The sequence below is a fragment of the Opisthocomus hoazin genome, chromosome 4 (assembly GCF_030867145.1).
Source record: "Opisthocomus hoazin isolate bOpiHoa1 chromosome 4, bOpiHoa1.hap1, whole genome shotgun sequence".
Taxonomy (NCBI): domain Eukaryota; kingdom Metazoa; phylum Chordata; class Aves; order Opisthocomiformes; family Opisthocomidae; genus Opisthocomus; species Opisthocomus hoazin.
In genome coordinates this window covers 71,946,478-71,969,233 of record NC_134417.1, presented here as the reverse complement: position 1 = coordinate 71,969,233, position 22,756 = coordinate 71,946,478, and the positions used below count along the sequence as shown (strand labels likewise).

At 39.7% G+C, this 22,756-nt stretch overlaps 1 pseudogene; it reads right to left on the bottom strand.

Annotated features, from left to right (window-relative positions):
• The window catches only part of LOC104332521 (macrophage mannose receptor 1-like), a 91,625-nt pseudogene that overhangs the window by 43,765 nt on the left and 25,104 nt on the right, over positions 1-22,756 (bottom strand).

The following is a 22,756-nucleotide window of genomic DNA, read 5'->3' as shown; positions in this document are numbered from 1 at the left end:
TCCTAAGGTTGATGTCTAAAGTGGATCAGGTGAGTAACATGCTAAAATTAGCTGCTTCTCCTCACTACCTATGAAGGGTTGCTTGGGTGTTTAACTCAGTTCTCTCAGTGTAGGACATCAAGTGAAATGAATCTTAGCCATGAAATTCTATTGGTTTTGCTCTCCCAGATTTGGAAGGAAAACACATTACTCTTCTTAAATATCGAAGAACTTAACACTTCTGATCTGAGACTTCACCTGAAAACTATCCAGAGGTTAGTTGCACAACAGTTATTAACTCGTAAAATGAAAGCACACACAAATGCTCCTACAGAGCAAGATGAAATTACCATCACTTGTTGTCCATTACCAGTTTCCCTTCACTCACGTGAATTTCTGATCAAAGCTGACATCTAAGCCCATGAAATATGATTCCACTCTGAGTTTTTTTAACTCTAAAACAAAAGTGATTAACAGTTAAGCACTAAACAATTCTTAAACATCAAGCAAAAACCTGGAAGCCCATTAACCATGCCTGTGGAGTTTTTTCCTATTTCTTTTTTTTTTTCCCTTAAAGATTTGTGCCTTGGGCAAGAACACTGTAGGTTCAGACCCTGGTTTCAAGCAGGCAACAGGGTTATGGGGAACATCCTGGAGTGAGGAACCCACTGGACAGGAAAGCAATAATCACTGTGCTGAGTGCTACATGTCTTAGAAGAGGTAACAAACTTGGGCCTGAACTATCCTTTGCTGCACCTTTAACATTTGCATGCTGTTTTCCTCTACCTACTAAAAGCAACAGTAATTTGTTTACAGATCCTGAACTAATATATTGTTATATAAATAATTAACGTAGGAAAATAGCTCAGGACTCTAGCCTAGCTAAATAGATAGTCTGCTCACTTTATTTTATCAGCTGCTCCGCTTCAGAATTCAATTATAATTAACAGGCTTAGTGCTTACATATTTCCATAGAAGTTGTCTTTTGTTTCTGTTCTCAATGACAACAAGGTATGCAAAGTTCTTCTGACAAATTCTTTGTGCTTCTTCCACATGGACACGTTCTTTGCTGAAATAGTACTGCTTATCCTCATATATAACCTATCCATCATCAGTTGCTTGATATTCTGAAAGACAAAGAATCATACATATTACATTCATATCTGGTCTGTACAAACTCTGAGAACTATACAGTAAGCTTTTCTTTGAAAGAAGAAAAAATCTTACCGAGTTTGTAGTTTGGTTCAGGTTTTAGCAGTGTATCTGTAAAATAAAGATCATCATGAACAACATTCCAAATACAAAAAAAAACAGAGAGATTTGCTTTACGTAGTTGCAAATGCATTGTATAATAGAGAGAAAAAAGAACTATGAATTATCTAATGCACTTTCAAGATTTTAGAGCACATACCACTGATATAAATTGAAATATATGTATAATTTAGAAACACTTCTCTAGTGAAAAATATTCATTTTTAAAGCATATATATGTATGTCCAAAAGCACTGCACTAAACAATCCAGAATATGCAGTAAACACTTTGTAGATGAAACTTACATCACTTTGAAAATTTATTTCGCATTTTTACTCGACATGCTATTATTAATTTTTATAATATTCATGGGACTAGAGCCAAACAACATAATCCAGCCAATATATTAAGTTCTCAAGCTTACCTACATAATAGTAAACTATTCACAAGTACTGAAAGCTTAATGCTGGTATTTTGTTAATACCACACATAATTTCCAGGGTCTCAGTGCATTCCTCCTATTCTGATGGCTTGACTTTTACTAGGAAAGTCTGTTTGTAAGAGTCCTGGAGAGACAGTAGATACTAAGTCCAAGTTTCTGATCACAGGATGGACTGGGAGGAAGCAATTAGCCTGTTGCTATTCCCAGAGCCATCTATAGCCCCTCAAAGGTGGCTCTGCTTTCATCCGGATGCCTGTTATTTTGTTCTTCACAAGGATTACTAATTCTGTTCTCAGCTTTCTCCATTACTTCTGTGGTTTAATGGAGAGCAACAAATTATTAAAGAAATGACAGGAACAGTTTAGATAAGAAATAAGTAAACAAATGAAAAAACAATTAAAATTGTTCTGTTGGGAGCTATTAAACATTTCTTTTAAGTATTTAGTGAAGAATAGAACTAAAATTATTCAAATAACTTCATGATGAATTTGCATACTTCACCTCATTTTTATTTCACTTTTTAATCCTAACATAACTATAACATTCCTTGATTTCCAAAAAATGGAGTGTCTTAAGTAAATATATCTTACATGAATAGGAGGGAATTAACAGCTGAACATCTCTTCTCCCACGTTGATCATCATATAATCTAGATTCACAATGACAAGATCTAATTATTTTATTTTTTTACTTTTGAAAGGTCATCTAGGATCAAGATAAACTGATCAGAGTCTTTATGTCATGGTTTCTGAACTCCTCGTGAGTAATGTCACCAAGAGCAAAGAGCCACGTCTGTACAAAGCAGCGTGCTCAGCATGCCAGAAAGGGCTGCACAGGATGTACTGCTTTGACCTGGTATAGGGAAGTCAGTGTTTTGGTGGTGCATTTGTATGACTAATCTACCCACAAGGGAACAGTGATTCTTCCTTTTCGGGTAAGCAATTTTTCGATGTTAGCATGGTGCTTTATTCGCTTTTCAAGTGTAACGGTTTGTTGGCAGAGTCATCAAATATCAGATATACTCAGTGGTTTTTATATAACTTCTTCTCCCCTTACCTCCCTACCATGCCTCCTACTAGTTCCCTGTGTGCATTCAACTTTTCATTTCAACAAGCTTTCAAGAAGCCTCTGCTCCATGGAGATGCATACAAGCACTAAGGTTACAACCAGGAAGCAGGGATGTAAAAGTAGGACCAAGTAAGCAGAACAAGTTCTTTCATTATCGGTTGTCGCTTGGGGTCCTCAGCCCATGAAGAACCCATTTCCCACTGGCAGGTACACCAACGCACATCCATTAGGTCCATTTCATGCCCTGGCACCAGGTGCCAGAGGCCTGGCATTAGAGCCCTGCTTCCCAGGCAAAGCTGCTGGACGAAGGAGTCCTTCAAGGCTATTCCAGCCTCTTTTTCAGAATTCCTGGTTCCTATAGCAACTGATCCCTCTTTTTTTGTTACTACTATTCATTTCACAGTGGGAAGCAAAGCTTTTTTCTCTTTTGTACAGAGAACTCCAGTGTCCTGCATCTTTGGCTCTCCTGGGTAAGCCTGAAGCAGACAGAAATACAGGGAGGAGATAAAAGAAGAGGAAATAAGTACCTTTGCCTTGCAAATTTATTCAGCCCACGGCAGAAAGAGATAAAGCCAGAGATAAAGTAACAGGGACTTCTTTAACTTCCTGCATCTGAGTACAGCTGAAATATCTTGATTCGTTCCTCTTGCTTTATGTGTTGCCTTTACTACAACTGGTTTTGAATGAACAATTTCCAGTATCTTTCATCTTTTCAATTGGTTTAAACCCCTAAAATTTGTTTTTGAACTTGTGTTTGTTGCTGCAATTAAATGGGGAAGTAATCATACCTTTTTTTGTTTCACAAATCCAGTTAAGTAAATGTTCACAGTGCAAATCATTCCAGCGCATTTGGGGTGATCTATTAAACATAACATAGTGTTAAAGTTCCTCATGATTGTTGGGTTCGTCTTCATCCCAGTTCTCATAAATTACCTGTGTTGGAAATGCATCTCAGTTACTACATGATTCAAGCTGAGTGGAAGTAATTGAGATATTGCCATCAAAACACAATTTCAGGATCTCAACATCTCAAGTATCTTGTTCATGGGATCAACAGGAGTTCAGATAGGTCTGAGAGGGCTGTGAAAGTCATGCTGATCAGCTCACTTTCCCCATCACTCCCCACAGAGGGTGTACAATGACACAGTATAGAAAAGCATATGTCTGATGGAGGAAAAACTGATGGGCAGAGGGACTCATGTTCATTTCGCTTTGTGAAAGATGGCAGCCTAACTTCTCTGTACTGACATACAGCAGTGCCCGGTCTGGGATGCTGTGAAGATCTAAAAGCAGGGACTGTGGAAGACTGGATATAACATGGTACCAGTGATGAAACAGAGGCAATATTGTACTTCCATTAGTGTGTTAAGACAGTGCCATCACTGAGCACTGCAGCTGTTCAACTGATGGATAAAGTGCTGCTGTGCACCTGCTGAAGGTTTAAAGAGATTGGGAAAAAGGCATAAAAAGATGAAAATATATATATTCTAAAGGACAGAAAGTCAATTAATGTCTAGCAAGTAAGTACTCACAGGGGAACCATCAATCCAGGCAAATCCTTCATCAGGATTTAAGAGAAACAAACCAATCCAGAAACCCTGAGCATGCAGCGCTTTATCCCTAAAATAAATCATACAGATACATGAGTGTAAAAACAGGGACTGTGATATAAATGCTGGTAAGCATGGAAACGTGCTGCTTTCTGTCACATCGGAATTGGGAACTACTCCTTCACTCTTGGCCCATAGCCATGCTCACTGCCTGCACTCCTTGTCAAGGGGTTTGATAGTGCTCTGTGTTGTGACAAGACTCATCACATTTGAATGTAGGTTAAAGGGCAAGCGATGTGGCACAGAGCTAGCTCAGGCTCCCATCCTAGCGGCTGCAATACAGCTCTTGGCTGTAGCAGCAGTTCATGGAAAGAGGTTTTAGCATCAGTAAAACATCAATAGAGAGCTGTAATACAATTTAAATAACGAAAAATAGTGAAAATTGTTTTTCAGATGCTCTGATTTCCTTCTTGGCACTTGCTATGTCGTTTATTTAGTAGTTCACATTATTTATCTTGTTGTATCTATGGACCAGATAAAATAAAGTCTTATTTCCCTCACTACATAGCACAAAGGTTTCCCTCCACAAAGGACTTCAGAGACAAATAAAAACCTAATAAGCTTCTCACAGTACTAGAAATTAATACAGTGAAGAAGCATGAGATCACAAAGACTTTTCAATATGACAGTTTCAAATCTGAGAAATTAAACCTAGATTCACCACTATGTGAAACAGTTTTTGTTAAATACCTATGTATGATGCACCATTGAGATGTCTTGACATTACAGAATACAATCAGAATGTAGTGGTCTAATCAGGAAGAAAATAATGGTATAATTTCTACATAGTGGGCAAGACATGGCATCTACAGTGCCAGCAAAAATTAATTAAAAAGGAATTTGTGTTTGCTTTCAGGAGTCTTTGGTTTCTAGTCAGAAAATTTCTGCATTAAGTCCTTGTATTTTGGTTTACATTACACATTAACGCAAAGGTTTTTGGAATGTATTGATTAAAATATGAATTGCAGCCAGTTACAAAAAGGCACAGTTAGAGCTGAACATTTTAATGTCTCCCTTTTGGGAGAGGGAGTAACATGTACAAAGTTGATCAGATGTGGAGAACACCCTTGGTAAAAACCTGTGATGAAAATTTCAAAAATATCAAAGCCACCTCAAAATATTCAAGATTAAATACATTTTTTTGAAAATGCAGTGTTTCTGGATGATATTTCCAAAGGAAAGTTTTCCATTTTAATTTAAAGCTTAATTCTGTATATTCACTCACTTGCCCTGCTCCAGATATATTTTGAAGGAATTCTTATTTAATATAGCATGAACATGAAGAAGAATCATTGTGCATGTACTCACGATGTAATTGCCATATTAAAATTTGATCTTCTATTGTATTGATTGTGACCAGATTTCCTCCTATTTCTCTACAGAATTCTTCAGCCTCAAACCAAGACTTCTTTTGGTTTCCCTCTCTCACAAAAAACTACTGAAGAAAAAAAAAGTAAACTAATTACTAAATGTGCAAAGTTTGGCATATAAAATTATATAATTGCATACATAATTAAAATCAGTATCACTTCAGCACCCCTTCATTCTTGAGTGAGACAACATAACATCTGTCAAGACCTATAATATTAAACATAAGTAACTTAAAATGTAAGTGTATTGTTCTTTGCATCCTTTACTTTAAATTAAAGCAAAAGTAGCATGGGCATGTGAGGAGAACAAAAGGTATCACACTGCACAGAGAAGAAAAAATAATTTGTAACTTAGTTGGAACTTTGACCACTGAAAGTCTCAAAGAAAGATGGAATAGCTCAGTTGTGGTATTTCACAGTAGAAAACAGCAGATTTTTGAGAAATGGAAGGTGGAGGGAAAATCAATAATTTGGAATAGAAAAGATAATAAGGGCAGAGAAAGCCATTTTTCAAGGTGCTGACCCTGGCTGAGGAAAAGATTTTTGTATGGTGGTGCAAGAATACAAATAGCTGCACTTTCCACGATGAAGCACACACATTCCTGAAGGAAGGAACTGGATGCTTGACATTTTGGGAAAAGGGTAATCAATAGTTTGGCAACTGGCACAACCAGTAACGTTAGTAACAATAATTGAGTATGACACAGAAATTGAGACTCTTATAAATACAGGGCTAAAATCATCTCTGTCCTCAGAGGGTCTCAAGGGAGTAAGTGAGAGGACACTTATGTAAAGACCTGGAAGAGCAATATTGCATATTCACTTTTCCTTAATGTGTTTTCTTTATTTTTTTCTTTTCAAAAAGGAGACTTTTTAAGGCATTTTTAGCTGAATCAAAAGAATGCACAAAACTTTTACTTACTGAAGTGTCACCGATGTCAAACTGAACCTGGATCTAAAAGTATCACTAAAAGTATCACACACTGTGTGAGAAGAGGCTTGGCAGAGGGCCAGGTTTCCACAAGTGTTCTCTTAGAAACGTTGTCTTCTGCAAGTGGCACTGCCAGCTCTTGAGATGCAATACTGTATTTATCTGAAGTCCCAAATTCCTAGAAGTAATTAGGTGAGGTTGTCACCTGCATTTAAATAAGAGAAAGCATATTTCTAGCACTCTATTTTCATTGTTTCAGGTCCTTCATTGTTGACTTTCATTATATTTAATGGATTTGTTTCATAGTTTTTTGCACTTGAATACCATGGAGAAGATCATTCCCAAAAACTGACCCAGCACCTGGGTACCCAAATACTGTGGTCAGCAGGGCACTGACCCCTGAGCTCCCCTCGTGCTCAGGCTCACAGTGAAGGTAGACACACACTTACTTTGAAGCACGAGTCTGCCCAGGAGCCTCCGTCCCAGCCTTCGGCACAGGTGGCCGTGGGGACCCATGCCGGAGGAGCAGGAGGCTGCACTCCCACCGCCTGCTGTTTGCAAAGATAATTTGCTGCCTTCTCACAGCTAACAACATCCCATAATCCAGCTGCAATTCCAGTTCCCATGGCAACACAGCCTCGCTCTTTTCCTTTGTAATATGGAACAGAAATGAGTAAAACTGAAGTCTTAATTGCTCTCTAAGATACGAGTCCTTTGCTTTTATTTATAGAAAATTATGAATAGGAAGATGCAGATTATGCAGATTAAAAACCATTCTGGATGTAAAATTATTTTTAACTCATCCTGCCAGAGCCCAGATATGGGCCAATGAGTCTCACAGACACACCTTTGCCAAAAAGGGATGCAGCTTTAGAATGCAAATCTTCCTTATCTTGCCACCTCAGGGAAATCACAGGCCAAATGGCACTTGATTTTATTTACATATGAAGCAGATGGCCTTGGGGTTCTCAATACCCAGGTAATTAAATTTCAAGAAGGCCGATACCAGGTACAACAAGATTGTTTTAAGGCATAACTAGCTAGTGTGAAGTCAAGAATTCCCACGTAGGTGCTGATCTGTTTTGTCCAAATGCAAAACAGCTGGGTGTTCACTGCTCATTTCTTACATATACACCTTGTGGGTCAAAAACCTGTCAATAATAATTTTTCTCAATCTGATGAGTTGTTGTTAACTAGTGTTAAAAAGTTGTAACAAATGAGACCACAAACCTTGTTATCTCCTGCACAGTATTGCCTTCAGTCTATCCCACTAAAAATCTGGTTCTGTACAACTTTGCAGGAGAATGACTTGCACAACACCTGACACTCAGCTGTGATGGTGCTTGTTGCACTGGCATCAAAGACAAGGTCTGATGGTGCTGGCCACCTACAGCTACAAGCACAAGAGAAAGTGCCTGCTCTAATTTCTAACGTCAGGAAATGGAAAGCAGAAACTTGCATGAATTGCAGCTGCACTCCACTCAGAAGGGTTGAGCTCGTGCAGAGCTTACCTGGCATTGCTATGTTCCCATGGGTGAAGAGAGGAGTTTCATCATTGGTCCACCCTCGTTCTTCTGTGTTGGAGAGACCGACACAGAAATATTCTTCAGACCTCAGCCCCGTCAGACTACTCAGCAAGGCTTGGTCATTTCTGAAATGGAAAACAGCGTTCATTCACAACCTATTACATTGCAGTTGTTGGGGTCGATGTAGTTTGAGAGTTAGCATGACTAGGCCGCTTAAGCAAAACAGTTAGCATAGGCCGCTGGAAAGGACAGCTAAGAATAGCAATTGAGAAAGTTCTGATAGTGCACATGATGTGGGTTAGCAAAAACAAGATGTGTTCAAGGATGTGGAGGCGGTCTGTTGCTATTAGCACTAGTGCATAGTTACCAATCATAAGGGAATACAGGGTGCGTGAACAGTGCGTGATTTATGTCTGTAGCCTATCCGAATAAGCGTGATAGCGTGTACAGATATGGAAAAATGTATATAACCACGCAAGCAGACCAATAAATCAGGGATCGGCTGTGCATTGTATCAATGTGTGAGAGTCATTCCTGTCCCTGCATGGATGCTGAAACTCAGCATGCAGTATTAATCTAAGTGGTACAAACAGAGGTATCATTATCATGCTAGCACGACCTCAGGGCAACAGCTCCTCGGTGAAGTTCAGGCAAAACCTCAGCAGGCTCATAAGTGTGGTCAAAAGAACTCAGTGAGGGACAACTTTCTCCTTTCAGCTGAAGGCATCTTCTTTCCACCCAGTTCTGTGAAAAGTCACAACTCTCTGCTCACACGCCCCCACCTGGAGTCCTGCGTCCAGCTCTGGAGCCCTCCGCACAGGAAAGACATGGAGCTGTTGGAGCAGGTTCACAATAATGATGAGAGGGATGGAACACCTTTCCTGTGTGGAAGGGCTGAGAGAGTAGGGGCTGTTCAGCCTGGAGAAGGCTCCAGGTAGACCTGATAGCGGACTTCCAGTACCTGAAGGGGGCCTACAAGAAAGCTAGAGAGGGACTTTTTACAAAGGCAAGTAGTGACTGGGCAGGGCATACTGGCTTTAAACTGAAAGAAGCTAGGTTTAGATTAGATATAAGAAATTCTTTACTACAAGGGTTTTGAGACACTAGAACATGTTGCCCAGAGAACTTTTCAAGGCCAGGTTGGATGGAGCTTTGAGCAATCCAGTCTAGTGGAAGGTGTCCCTGCCCATGGTGGGGGAGGTTGGAACTAGATGATCTATAAGGACCTTTCCAATCCAAACCATTCTATGATTCTATATTTCTTGTATTCTACTATTTTCCTTGTCTTTCCAAATCTTTGAGGTGCCTAGAACAGACCACCAAGTCAAGACCAAACTGTCAGCTTTGCTAGTGATCACCTCTGAAGGCAGTCATGTTCCTCAGAGGCCACGAAGTCTGCAAAGCCTGACTGTGATATGGGTAGCTTGGGGAAGATATATTCTGGCTATAGTGTCACAGGTCCTGGTGAAGATTTCCTGAATTTGTTCAGAATTAGGCTTATATGGTAGTTTAGGAAAATATTTTTTGTTTAAGCTTCCCAATCATAATGAGGTAACACCCATCACTAAATAGATGAAAATTGTAATAACTACTTTCTAACAGAAAAGAAAACCCAATACAACATAGAAACTGCTTTAATTAGGAGTTAAAAGATAAGAGAAAACTGTTTAACTCGAGAAACCTCAAAATTTGAAAACAGTTGTAATAGATTGAGTAGAAAGATCTAAAACATTGAATCTTTTTTTTTTCCTGTATGGATAATTTTATTTGGCTTACTACTACAAAATTTATGAAGAGTGCTGATAAAACACTTTGAAGCGTTCAGAAAATGGACACATTTTTTCTGGTTTCTCCATCAGAAGCCCTGATTTTGAAGTATAAAATAAGATGCTTTCCTACCTGCTTTGCACTATAGCTAGATAAGCTTTGCTCTTTCATCTGTCTGATTTGCTTCTGAGAACGTCAACAGTGCAGAGCCCATGAAGTAACAGTGAAAACTATATCTTTTCCAACCCTGTGACAAGCATAAGGTTCTTAATATGAAATTGAAAGAGACTTCAATATAGAAATTAGCTCTGCTCTTTGGTGTATAAATATTTGATGTTAAATTTGCTGCAGCTAAGCTTAAAAATGAGATGAGACTGGGTCGACCTGTTAATAAACAAAAGCTGTTTTTCTGTTGCTGTTTGCTCCTACACAAGGTCTTTTTTGTTTAAAGACATTAAGATCTTAGTTTTCATCTCCTTTACGTGTATGTGACTTTGCAAAGAAAATTGTGACTGTGCTATTTGCTGTCCCTTTCCAGTACTCTGTAAGGCTGGGATTACGCAAACTGCACCATAGCGATCCTGTGATTCATTCAGGGTGGAGCTGCAGGTCCAGCCTTCCAGAGCTGCGGAATCTGACACAATGAAATGCAAAAATATTGCACTACGGAAACAAATTCACATACAAGCAGAGCTCCCCAAAGCTGCCCCTGCCATTCCTAAGTGCAATCGGTGAGGGGACTTTCTGAGCCAAGGGGAATCCAGTCAGTGTTTGGTTGTGGGGAGGGCAGAAAGGAGGAATATCTGTAAAAAAGTCCTGCTTTTTCCTGCTGTTCAAGAGATCTATGCTGACCAATATACATAGCATGATTTTCTGAAAAGGTCAATTCTGGAAAAATTATTTATTTGGAAAAAAATGACCTGATATCACTCCAAGGCCAAATACATAGTCTATTGGTAGGAACATGGTACAGAAAAGATGACCTTTTTCTTTTTTGAAATTATATTCTTTCTTCTATCATTCTTATATAGTAAGGACTTTATAAAGACTTTAAATAGACAGCAGATCTAAGAGAAGAGACAAAGCAGCTTTTGGTGATTTTTACATGTAGTGTTAGGCCAAGAGCGTAAACAGGGAGAATAGTGGTGAGTTATGATTTAAAAGATATAGGTAATTTTGTCACAGGGTGGCTCATCTGGGAATGGAGGGCAAGGCAGTATTCATGTCCACGTAAATGAATATTCACTTTCTTGAGTATTTTTAGAGCAAAAATTAAAAATGCACATATATTAGTAAATTGCTAGTAGGAAAAGACTAGGTTTCCTCAAGAGTAGATGTTCTAGAAGATAAAAACACAGACTCTAAAAGAAGCAAGAATCATTAAATTAATTCCTGTTCATTTTCGCCAACATAATTAGTTTATGAGAGAGCATTTACTTTCTGGCAGCCTGGGTCCTCGGTTGTCTCTTTTTCAGAGGACTGTGATGCAGGCTTCTTTTTACAGATGTAACCAAGTTGTTTATCACAAACATCAGTTGCCCAGTATCCCTCCTAGAAACGCAGGGAGAAGAAATGAAGGTAAAAAAAGGGTCATTCATAAACATAAGAAAACTAGTCTTTTCCTCTTTCTTCACTACAAGGCCCACTGAAAGATGTTAGCTAGGAAGGCTATAGGATCACTGCTGGAGATTTATTTAAAAAAAAAAAAAAACCAACCAAAAATCACATATCTGTCAGGATTGGTTTAGGATCCATTTGATGGTGCTTTGTGATGAAAGAAGGAAATAAATAACCTTGAAGTCTCAGCATTACTTGCTATCATAACCATCTATTCAGTGAGAGGGTTTGTAAAGATACATCTCATCCGGAGCTAATGGATCTGCATTTAGAGCAGGATTATTTCACTACACTTCTGGAAAAAAGATCAATGAAACTGAAATAAGGCATATCTGAGTGTGTTGCAGTAAATCTAACTATTCCATCCATCTAGAAGACTCTGAAAATGACGGATTTCTTTTAAAAAAAGGAATTATGTAAAAAACAAAATTTAAATAGGAGCTTTTTCCCCCATAAAATCTGGCTTAAGATCAATTCTATTTATGTTTGATACCGGCAAACATTAGTATTATTCTATGATATAACAGACCTTTCAATAACAGCATTTCTTTCATAACATAATTTTCAATTTGTTTCTTTTAAAATCCATGACACTTTTTGTGTATGCACGCACACACATGCATGTAAATGTGTTAAACAATTATGTCTTGCAAGAAAATAAAGTTTGTGAGTCAAGCAGTGAGAAATACTACAGGATTTTAGGTTAGGCATTTGGCAGGTAGGTGTTAGTTCTCTCTTTATGTCACAGCTCAATAAGCAACATAACGTCTCATTGAAGTGGTAATGACACAATGGTCTACTTGATTGGAAAAAGAGGTATGCAAATAGCGTCTATGATGACCACATAATAGTTCATCCCCATTCCTCTCCCAGAGTTCTAACTTTTTTCATTGCTGCAGCCAAAAGAATGAAACTAATGTAAAATTTCTGGATCAGACTTTTCACCAGATAAGAAAGCTCAAAAAGCAGCACTAGAAAATTGCTGCCTCTCTATTTCTGATCTTTCCTGTCCTCTGAACTTCTCTTCTGGTTGATGCCAAATTTATGGGGGAAGGTATTTTAAGCTAAGACAGAGAATGACTCCTGAATAAGCATCTAATAGCAAGTGATTTCAGACCGATGCAGTTATTAGTTTGCATTACTATAAAACGACTGCATGGTTATACCTGCCCCTTCATAACGACGCAGTCCTCCAGACCATTTGTGTAGGTGGGATGCCTGCACTGCCATTTGGCGAACGTCACAGGAGTCCCATCACTCCACTCAAAGTAGAAGTGAGTCTTCAGGTCATTCAGACCCAGCCATAGCTCTTCTGTTGGCTCTGAAGCATGAAAAGAAATAGGTTTGCCGTGCAATGCAGTGAACAAACAGGAACTGATAAACGAGAGGTGGTCCTCATGCTTTAACAAAAATGTTGGTTTCCTCTCAAGTCTGCAGTAAGAGATGTCTTGGTCTGTACAGAAAAAGCCTCAGATTCTATCCAGAAATCCTGAGTTTAATAAACACAGGGCTCTTTATGGCTGGCATAAGATTTTTACAAACTTTCTGAGTATCTGTGACTTGGAACAACAAAATGGCCCCTAGCATGGAGGGTAGGACAGTGAGTGGCTGTGAGTGTCCCGCCTGTCAGGAGATCATACTGAGCCCAAGCCATGAAGACATCTGCCAATACATGTCCTTAACAGGGAAGCATTAGAGGGCTTGTAATGGCTTGTCAGGGGTGTTCACCAAGTCCAGCATCAGCAGCAAGTGTCAGGACTGGTTGCTACAGATGCAAGGAAAATCAGAATTTAAAATATATTATTTTCTTAGGAGATACAACAAGATGTTAAGCTCAGCAAGGAGTTTTAATCTCATCAAGAAGTCAAATTTCTTCTAGGTTTGGAGCTCAGTTCTGAGGACACTGAACATAGAATAAAGAAGCCAAAATGCAATTTTTAGAGATCTTTATGTGTCTCTGTTAGAAATTACTTTTTTTCCTTTTCCTGCTTTAATGTTTTACAATTTTCTTGAGAGAGATAAATATACTTCTATGTTTATGCAACAGCAACAACATGAAAGAACACCATAAGTTAGAGTCAGCCTTCCACTTGTGACAAGTCAGAGAAAGCATTAATATTTAATATGAAGCCCAGCTTTTATGTTGCAGATAGGGCAAACACAATACAGGCCTATGTACATACTCACTATAACCAAGCTGTGACACTAGAAAGCTGTATTCAGCAATGTCGCAGACACTTGCCAAATCTCCATTTTGCCTCTTACAAGAAGTCAGAGTATCTTTCCATATTCTGGGTTTCTGTTGAATGCTGTAGCAGTGGCCTGCATATGGCCACCAGCCATCTGGGCACTTAATAGATCTCAATTCCTATAAAACCAAAGCACAATTTTTCAGAGCAATTTTGTAAGAGGAGAATAAGGACTCTAGAATGAGGTCTCTCGAGTACTCTTTAGAAAAGTGGGACTGTATGAATAAACATAAAGCTGTAGTTAGAAATGCAAATACTTTCAAATGAAAACCAAATAACATTAAGGTACAGTACGCTAAATACGCAAATACAGTGAGGTCTCCTTAAGCAGAGAATCATTGAAAAATGCCCGCGTTGTGTCAGAAACGCAATTTCAGATATTGCTCTGGGAGGAAAGAGAGAACAAAGCAGATGTCGGCCTCTCCCCTCTTTGCCCCCCTGAGCATTCGGGCAGCTTGTCATTGTCTCCTGTGCTGCTTGCAGGTGGCTCTGCCTCCTGTTCAATAGCCTTTTGCAAAACCACACAACTTTCAGATTTGGAACTGTGTGATTTTATTCTTCAGTAACTGCAGGTCAGTAAACTGCAAATTAGTGCAGAGTTGGTAGTTTTCATATCAACTCAGTGGCTCTTTTACTACTCAGATCCCTAAATATCTTTAAAAGCTTACCTTAAGCTTGCTTTAAAAATAGTGTCCTGCACTTCTTTTTAAGGTCAATAGGGGAATAAAGATTCTCTGAAACTATTTCTCTGCTTTCTTCAATATAAGTACTATAAGCTTTTATAACTATCCCAGATGACAGCCCCCAGCAGATCCCTCTGGCGTGTGGCATGTTCATAGCTACGTTGTGTCACTGACGCTTGAGGTCGGGGTGGCCCATGGATGCAATGTAGCCTGTGTGAATACCACTGCTCCTCTGGCCCTCCTCGTGTGAACCCAATGCACTGCATACTGCTGTCATCAGGGGAGGATTTTTTGCATTAGTATTAGAGTAACTGCAGTTGCTTATTTGGAGCAAATGAGAAGAAAATGAGAAGCATAAAATATCTACGGTATTTATGCAAATTTGATTGCTGCCTTTGGTTACTATGACACAGCAGCTTTTAACTGTCTTGCATGAATGTCAGAGTGATCCTATGAATGGTTACTACACAATGGGAGGACAAAAGCAATACCTGAAATTCTGGGTTTGCATGTATAGCTGTGTTTTTCAAAGGCTTCTAACGTCTTGGTTAAAAAGCGATGTTGCATATCTTTTATCATTTGCAGATCTTTACAGATTGCTCTTTCTAGAAGTCAACGAAAAGTCTTTCTTTTTATTTGACTAACCTACCTTTGGGTATAACATCAGACTTGGAACTGAAGTTTCTTTTTTTACAAATGTAGCTGAGTCTCTGGTTACAAGCTTGGTTTTCCCATTTAGCATTTTTTCTGGGATTCATCACTCCACAGGTTTTCCCAGGCAGCAGGAAAGGACTTCCTTTGAGTAAGAGAGAAAATAGAATCTCACTGCAACAATAAATAAGAAGAGTTCTTTTTCTGATATTCTGGTGCTCATGGACAGAACAGCTGAAACTAGACTGTTATGCTATGTGAAGAACTTCCAAACTTTAAAAATATTCAGTTTTAAATTGTACCAACCCTCCAGTATATCTCAAGGATTTCACAATTCTGCTTTCCTATGAAATAGCTTTTCTCTTTTCGGTTGCAGTGTGTAAAAACTGTATGCAGTAAAAGAAATTGCCTGATACAGAAGTTTTCAAAACTTAGAGGAGAGTTTAATTATTCCTTTACCACCTTGTAACTTTTTCAAAACAGGAGACAGCTTGAAGTACTCATGGGACAAAGGAAGCACAGGACCAAAAAAACAATGAGCAAACAGAAGAACTCCCCATGTGTAAGGAGCACCAAACACTCACCCCTGTCTCACTTCCTTGAGGTGGCCCAGTGCAATTTTCGATAAAGTGCTGAGGAATTATGAGCTGGCCCTGTAAGCCTCTCAGTAATATTTAGAATTTCTCCAGACAACATAGTGCCATTATTTTCTGAATATATTGCTACTTTTGTAAGATTCTGATTTATATTTATAGTCTTGGGCAACTTTATGGAAAAATTGTGATCTTTGGTCTGTAGGGTCATATATCACTCCAAACGATATTCTGCTCTCAGAAACAAGCTCTTTGCTTATATATGAAAATAAAAGAACTTGCTATAGATGATCCGCAGTGAACTTCATAATTTGGAAGTGTACTTCTTAAAGTGAAGATCTAGATCTTCAGCTATTGTAAATTAGAATGCGCTTTCCTGAAATAAAAGTAGCTAGGGCAGTTTTCATTAGTTGGTATCAGAAACCATTCAAAGATTACAAAATAGATACAGTCCTTACCTGCAACCCAGTTTAAATATCTGAAAGGGCTACCCCTAGCCCATTGCCATCCACTGTTGAAATTCAAAGTGTTCAATCCAATCCAGAATGCAAACCCGAATTTTTTAATTAGCTCTAGATTTAAAAAAAAAAAAGTCAATTGTATCTCCCTATTCTGATTCATAGCAAGTTCATCTAGAAGAAATAAATTAAAAAGTAAGAAATTTCTATTTCTTAGTTTAAACTAGCCCAAACCCAGTACTTTCCACATTACTGATGTGCACAGATTAAAAAATTAAAATATGTAAACAAATAAATACTGATTTAGCAGACATCTCGGTAGTTAAAAGGGCAAACGAACATATCATTTCACTAGTTAAATAAGAGTTTATTTCTCTCACTTTGTTTTATTACAACATAGAAGAAATCTCATAGTGGTTTGGGACCAACCCTTCATAAAAAAACACCAGCTAGTGGCAGGGCAGTTCACACCACTTCACTTGTCGCAGCTGCTGAACCACCCCTGACACCCTGTCATCTTCACCGAGACAGAAGACAAGGCAGACAACTCCACCGTCTAAAGTTCTGGGGCCGCGTATTTTAAGGTGTTGTTCTCTACCATTTTATCTCCTATATATGCTTGCTCATGAATCTCTGTGATGCTTAATAGTTCTGCATTTTGCTGTTGACAGCTTTCCCTTGCTTGGTGCCATGTTAGAGCTGATTCTGAGTTTATCTGCTAGTGAATGCCAGTTGAAATATCTTCTGTCCAAAATCTTTCTGTGTCATCTGGAAGAAGAAGTGACATAGAGCACTACAGTTAGAGGATTGACATTGCATCAACTAAAAGCAAATTAAGTATGTAATGATGCAAAATCTCTAAAAATGCACTGTGTTAACTATATGATATCATCAATTCTAAGGCACCAGAAAAATTAAAATCTGACTAGGCACCAATTAAGAGAAAAAAAAAGTAACTTTTTTGAAATTAAAAACATTATTTTAAATCTCTAAGTTTTTAAAAGGGAGTGACTGGGTTTCCGATATTTACTTTTAAATTTTCTTTTACACAAAATGTAGTACTAGGTAAACCAGACATATCTGTTGATTGAAAAAAGAGATTCCAGGGTGAAGTCAGAGAAGGAAAGTGAGCACGTGGGTGAACTATGACCCTGGAGGCTCCTCGTCCCTTCAGGGCAGGAACTCCCTCTTAGCTCATCATCAAAAGAAGCAGCTTTTTCAAAAATGGCAGAACCTAGCCCTTGACAGCCCAAGGAGCTATAAAAACAGTCTGTGTAGCACCAATGTGCAGATCAGCTGCAGTTTCTGTTTGCAGACCAGCTCCCAAAACCTTGTGATACTGCTGTGTAATTGGGAAGGTAGTTAGTGAGAAAAATGAGACAGTTTGCGTCCTGAGGTGGAGGGATCCAAACATAAGTTCAGTGCAGAAGATAGTTCAAAGATGAGAAAGAAGCATAATTTTAGCAGCAGCATATTTGTGTAGGCTGGCAACAAGAGACAAGAACAAGGTAGGAAATGGATGTTAAGGGAAAAAAACAGTGTACGGCTGTTTAAGTGAGAATAGACTTACAGGGCATGCCTGAGGAATAAAGAGCAATGGGAATTTTTTGAAAGGAAGATACCAGTCTAAATTCATGCTGGTCATGCCATGCCCTTAAATCACATAAAATGAGATATCAAAGAGTCTCCTCACGTCTCTTGTCCACAAAGAGAAACAGCCACCTCCAGCAGGTGAGTCAGACCCTGGCTGGGCTGATCCACACTCTGGAGGCGTATCTTCCTTTCCACTCGCTATGGAGGGAGAACTTGGCTACCAGGGCTAACGTTCAATCAGGTGATTTTCATATGGGCTACTCTGACAAGGTTTGTCATGAGGGTGTGCATCTGGTAGCTGACAAAAAACCTGGTAGCTCAATAGATGGCTTTCTCAACAACATTTCATGACAAGTTAATAAATAAAATGCAGGAATTACTTCTTTGTGGGCAAAAACCATACAGTTTGTCAGCATCAAAGTCTGCAGCTGTCGCACAGCAGAGCCAGCCATCTGACCTGCCAGCATCTGTGCACTCATTGTACTGTTAGCCTTCATATTTGAAAGGGAACACACATGGTTGTCCATTGGCATTTCCTTGTAATGCAAAGGTGTCTACAGGGGAGAAAGGGTTAAGAGGGTATATGAAAATAACCATAAAATCAAAAATCTGACTTCCTAGTAATGGATCTATCTATCAGTATATCTGACCATCTAAACTGAAAGGTCACATCATCTTTTTTCAATTAATTTTTGTCATTTTTTCTCTCTTGTGTAGCTAGAGATTTTAAAGAAAATGTCTTTTCAGTAAAATTTGGGTCATAAATACTGTGTTCAGAGTTTGAGACCTTTGTAGGAAAGTCATATTCTGTGATGATAAGTTGCTGATAAGATGTGGGTCCTGAAGACAGAAAAACCACAAGTGGATCTCAGTCAACGAGTCCACTGCATTGTTGTATTCTGTACGGCTCAGTAGGTTCACTTTATCACTCCATCTTTTCATTAATTGTTAAAAGAAAAAAGATAGCTGACCAGGGAGAATACAGATCAGGTTGTCATGAACATATTTACACAGTAAAAATTTTAGGTTTCAGTTGCACATTTCTGCACTTGGAGAGATCTTGCAGATTCACCCTCAACTCAGACTCTTTAAGGTTAGCAATGCTTCATCTTTTTAAACTATCACAGTATTATGGGAGCATTCTTTTATCCTGATATTTCTGATATACACTTTCAATCTCACATTCATGCAAACATATTCATTTGCTTAGTTCTGCATACATTATTACTTTACCATTTCTCTCTGTAGCTATATCCAATGAGTGATACAGATCTTCAGACTAGAACTATTCTAATTTGGTCAGATTGGAGGGGAGGAGCCAGTTCTTCCTTCTCATATCTCATGTCTTGGAGCAGAAAGAGGAACTTGCACAGCTATCATGAAAACATGGCTCTAAAACCATTTGACTGATCACTGCACTGTGGGTGTGGTGTGGAGGGTAAATGGAAAGAGCTCCATGCTTCCTCATCTCTCATCACCCTCCCATACAGTGCCATCTGATTTAATATTTCCACAGAAAGAAATTTCAGTTTACAGATTCTGTTCTTATTACTTCCTTTTCTCCCAACAACCTTGCATCTCTCCTCTTTTATTCTGTGAATCAAGAACTGCCAGGATAATCACAGAATCACAGAATCACAGAATATTAGGGGTTGGAAGGGACCTCTGTGGGTCATCTAGTCCAACCGCCCTGCCAAAGCAGGGTCACCTACAGCAGGCTGCACAGGATCTTGTCCAGGCGGGTCTTGAATATCTCCAGAGAAGGAGACTCCACAACCTCCCTGGGCAGCCTGTTCCAGTGCTCCGTCACCCTCAGAGGGAGGAAGTTCTTCCTCATGTTCAGACGGAACTTCCTGTACCTCAGTTTGTGCCCATTGCCCCTTGTCCTGTCACTGGGCACCACTGAAAAGAGCTTGGCCCCATCCTCCTGACACCCACCCTTCAGATATTTGTAGGCATTTATAAGGTCCCCTCGCAGCCTTCTCTTCTTCAGGCTGAACAAGCCCAGTTCCCTCAACCTCTCCTCGTAGGGGAGATGCTCCAGTCCCCTCATCATCCTTGTAGCCCTCCGCTGGACTCTCTCCAGTAGCTCTTCATCCTTCTTGAACTGGGGAGCCCAGAACTGGACACAGTACTCCAGATGAGGCCTCACCAGGGCAGTGTAGAGGGGAAGGAGAACATCCCTCGTCCTGCTGGCCACACTCTTCTTGATGCACCCCAGGATCCCATTGGCCGTCTTGGCAGCCAGGGCACACTGCTGGCTCATGGTTAACCTGTCATCCACCAGGACACCCAGGTCCCTCTCCGCAGAGCTGCTCTCCAGCAGGTCCACCCCAAGCCTGTACTGGTGCATGAGGTTGTTCCTCCCCAGGTGCAGGATGCTGCACTTGCCCTTGTTGAACCTCATCAGGTTCCTCTCTGCCCAGCTTTCCAGCCTATCCAGGTCACGCTGAATGGCAGCACAGCCTTCTGGTGTATCTACCACACCTCCCAGTTTGGTGTCATCAGCAAACTTGCTGAGGGTACATTCTAACTCTTCATCCAGGTCGTTGATGAAGAAGTTAAACAAGACTGGGCCCAGTACTGACCCCTGAGGGACACCACTTGTCACCAGCCTCCAACTAGACTCAGCGCCGCTGATGACAACCCTCTGAGTTCTGCCATTCAGCCAGTTCTCTATCCACTTCACTGACCACTCATCCAGCCCACACTTCCTCAGGCTCTTTAGATCATGTATCGAATCTGATAACAAATACCAAATAATCAGTCTATGCATTAAAACTGTAAAGCTGCCTAAGGAAAAGCATTTTTGGATCTAGTTTAACACAAAACTGACAGGAAACTTACCCACTGACTATAATGAACCATGCATGAAGGAAAGAAAAGCTAGGAACCTGGAAAAACTCATTGCAAATGTAACTTGCTTTTCATTTCTCTACCAAAAGTTGGACTGTAAGATTGGCAGTGCATAAATTCATAGTGAGGATAGTAACAGGTCCTTCTCTATGTCAAAAGGCTGATGGATAAAGCTCTGTACTCTTAATAACGAAATGTCCTGTTCCATGGTATCTTGAAATATCCAGAGTGCACACTGCAAACTGCTCTCTTTGAAGAGCGAGTGACTTCCAAAGCTGCAGTCTATATCCTTGTGAGAACTGGTGACAAGAAACCTGCACTGAAATATCATCAAATAAAGCCTCTGTCTCTGCTTTAACCCTTACATCTCAGAAACAAAGGGAGACAAAATCCCAGTGGTTCAGTACATGGCTATAAAGTAACAGCTCCACATATCTAGAAGAAAGAGCAAATTTTACAGGATCTATAGTATTTCATGGATTATGAATTATTGCTCACTTTGAGGGCTAAAATTCTTTTTTTTCTGCACTGCTGCCTGCTACATGGTTTGCTTTGTTACAGTTTGAGGCTGGGCTGTTTCTAACTACTTGTCGAAGACCTGAAAGGAGTGAAGATGTTCAATGCTATAGGCTAGTGTTAACTTCCCTGTAACAGGAGGGAGACTTCTCCTCGGAATACTTTTGTCAAGCAAAAGCATGTGCTCCTCTACCTGAGAAATTCCTAAAATGGAAAAGCTCCTTTTAATCTGTGAGCGAAGTACTTATCTGAAGACTTATATTGGCATGGCAATTCTTGTAAAACTATGCTGCAAACCTGTGCTGACAAATATTCACAGGCAGACAAGTCCTACTCTTCCTTCTGATTATTCACAGCAGTGAAATTAAAACAAGTTGTGATAATGAAACTGCAAAAACTGAGAAGTGAAATTATCCATAGTGAGATATATATATAGAAGCTAAACAGAAGATGTCATATGAGGAGCAACTATCTTTGTTTTTATTTACAAGGTGTTTGGGAAGATTATTGCAAGTACTGGCTAAACTTCTTGACTGTTAGAAAGTGCTAAGAGAGAAAAACATTTTCAGAAAAAAATGGCTGTATTGAAGTAGAAGCAGGAATTGAATAAATTGCTTAATAATAACTGTTCTATTCCAGGGAGAGCTCAGTGTGAGCAAGGCTTGCAAGAGTAGCCAAAAGTCATAAAGCTGAGTGGTGCCACAGACAACAATGGGGTGGGAGAGGAACAGAAGCTGAGTTTACTGAGTGAAACCATATTTTGGACGCATCTGAAATCACAAAATGAAATGGCTCTGACAGAGGGGATCTCGAGGGAAAATACCTGGATGGCACAATTCCTGCCTCCTCTGCCTCACAAAGTGCCAGTCACGCTCCAGTCCAAACTGGGCTTTAGTCCCCCTCTTGTGTAAAAGGATACTTGTGAGGATTCAGCTTTCCAAGGCTGCAGAGTGATGTGGGGGGAGATTAATGCAGACACTGGCGTAGGCGAAAGGAAGATCTGAGCACTTCAGAGCTGCCCCTTTCACACGACAAACCAGCTTGATGGTTGTTACAAATGTTTTGGGCTCAGTGTCCCGCGTGCTGCATTTCGCTTGTGCAATAACCTACTCTCACCTGTGCGCTAAATTCATTATTGTATTTATGCCAAGAAAACAAGAGTCCAGTGCCTAGAAAAGAAACTTCACTACTTTTTGATACTATTTCTTTTAACTTTCCAGGTAGCTCAGTAGACCCAAGGCAGCTTGGGGAAGGCAGGTTGTTGGCCGGGGCGATCTGCTAAGCACTCTTCCTCATAAAGTGTTTAGTGTCTACATTGTATTTGCAGCTCACCTAAATGCTATTTGGTATAGCTTTCCACTGTTTTTCTAACACCTTAAACTTAGTCTTCTTGCAGATTCCTAGTACAGTATCATCTGCTGTATTGCTTAGTTTTCGGTTCCTTTTTCTCACATTTAAAAATGGCAAGCGGGTACTTATTCAAGCCGAATTCAAAGCGACGGGGAGGGAAGCACTCCTTGTTATTGACAAAAGAGTCATTGTGTAGACAGGAGCACCTCCCTTCCCCTTTCCTCTCACTTGATTCGCAGCAAAGT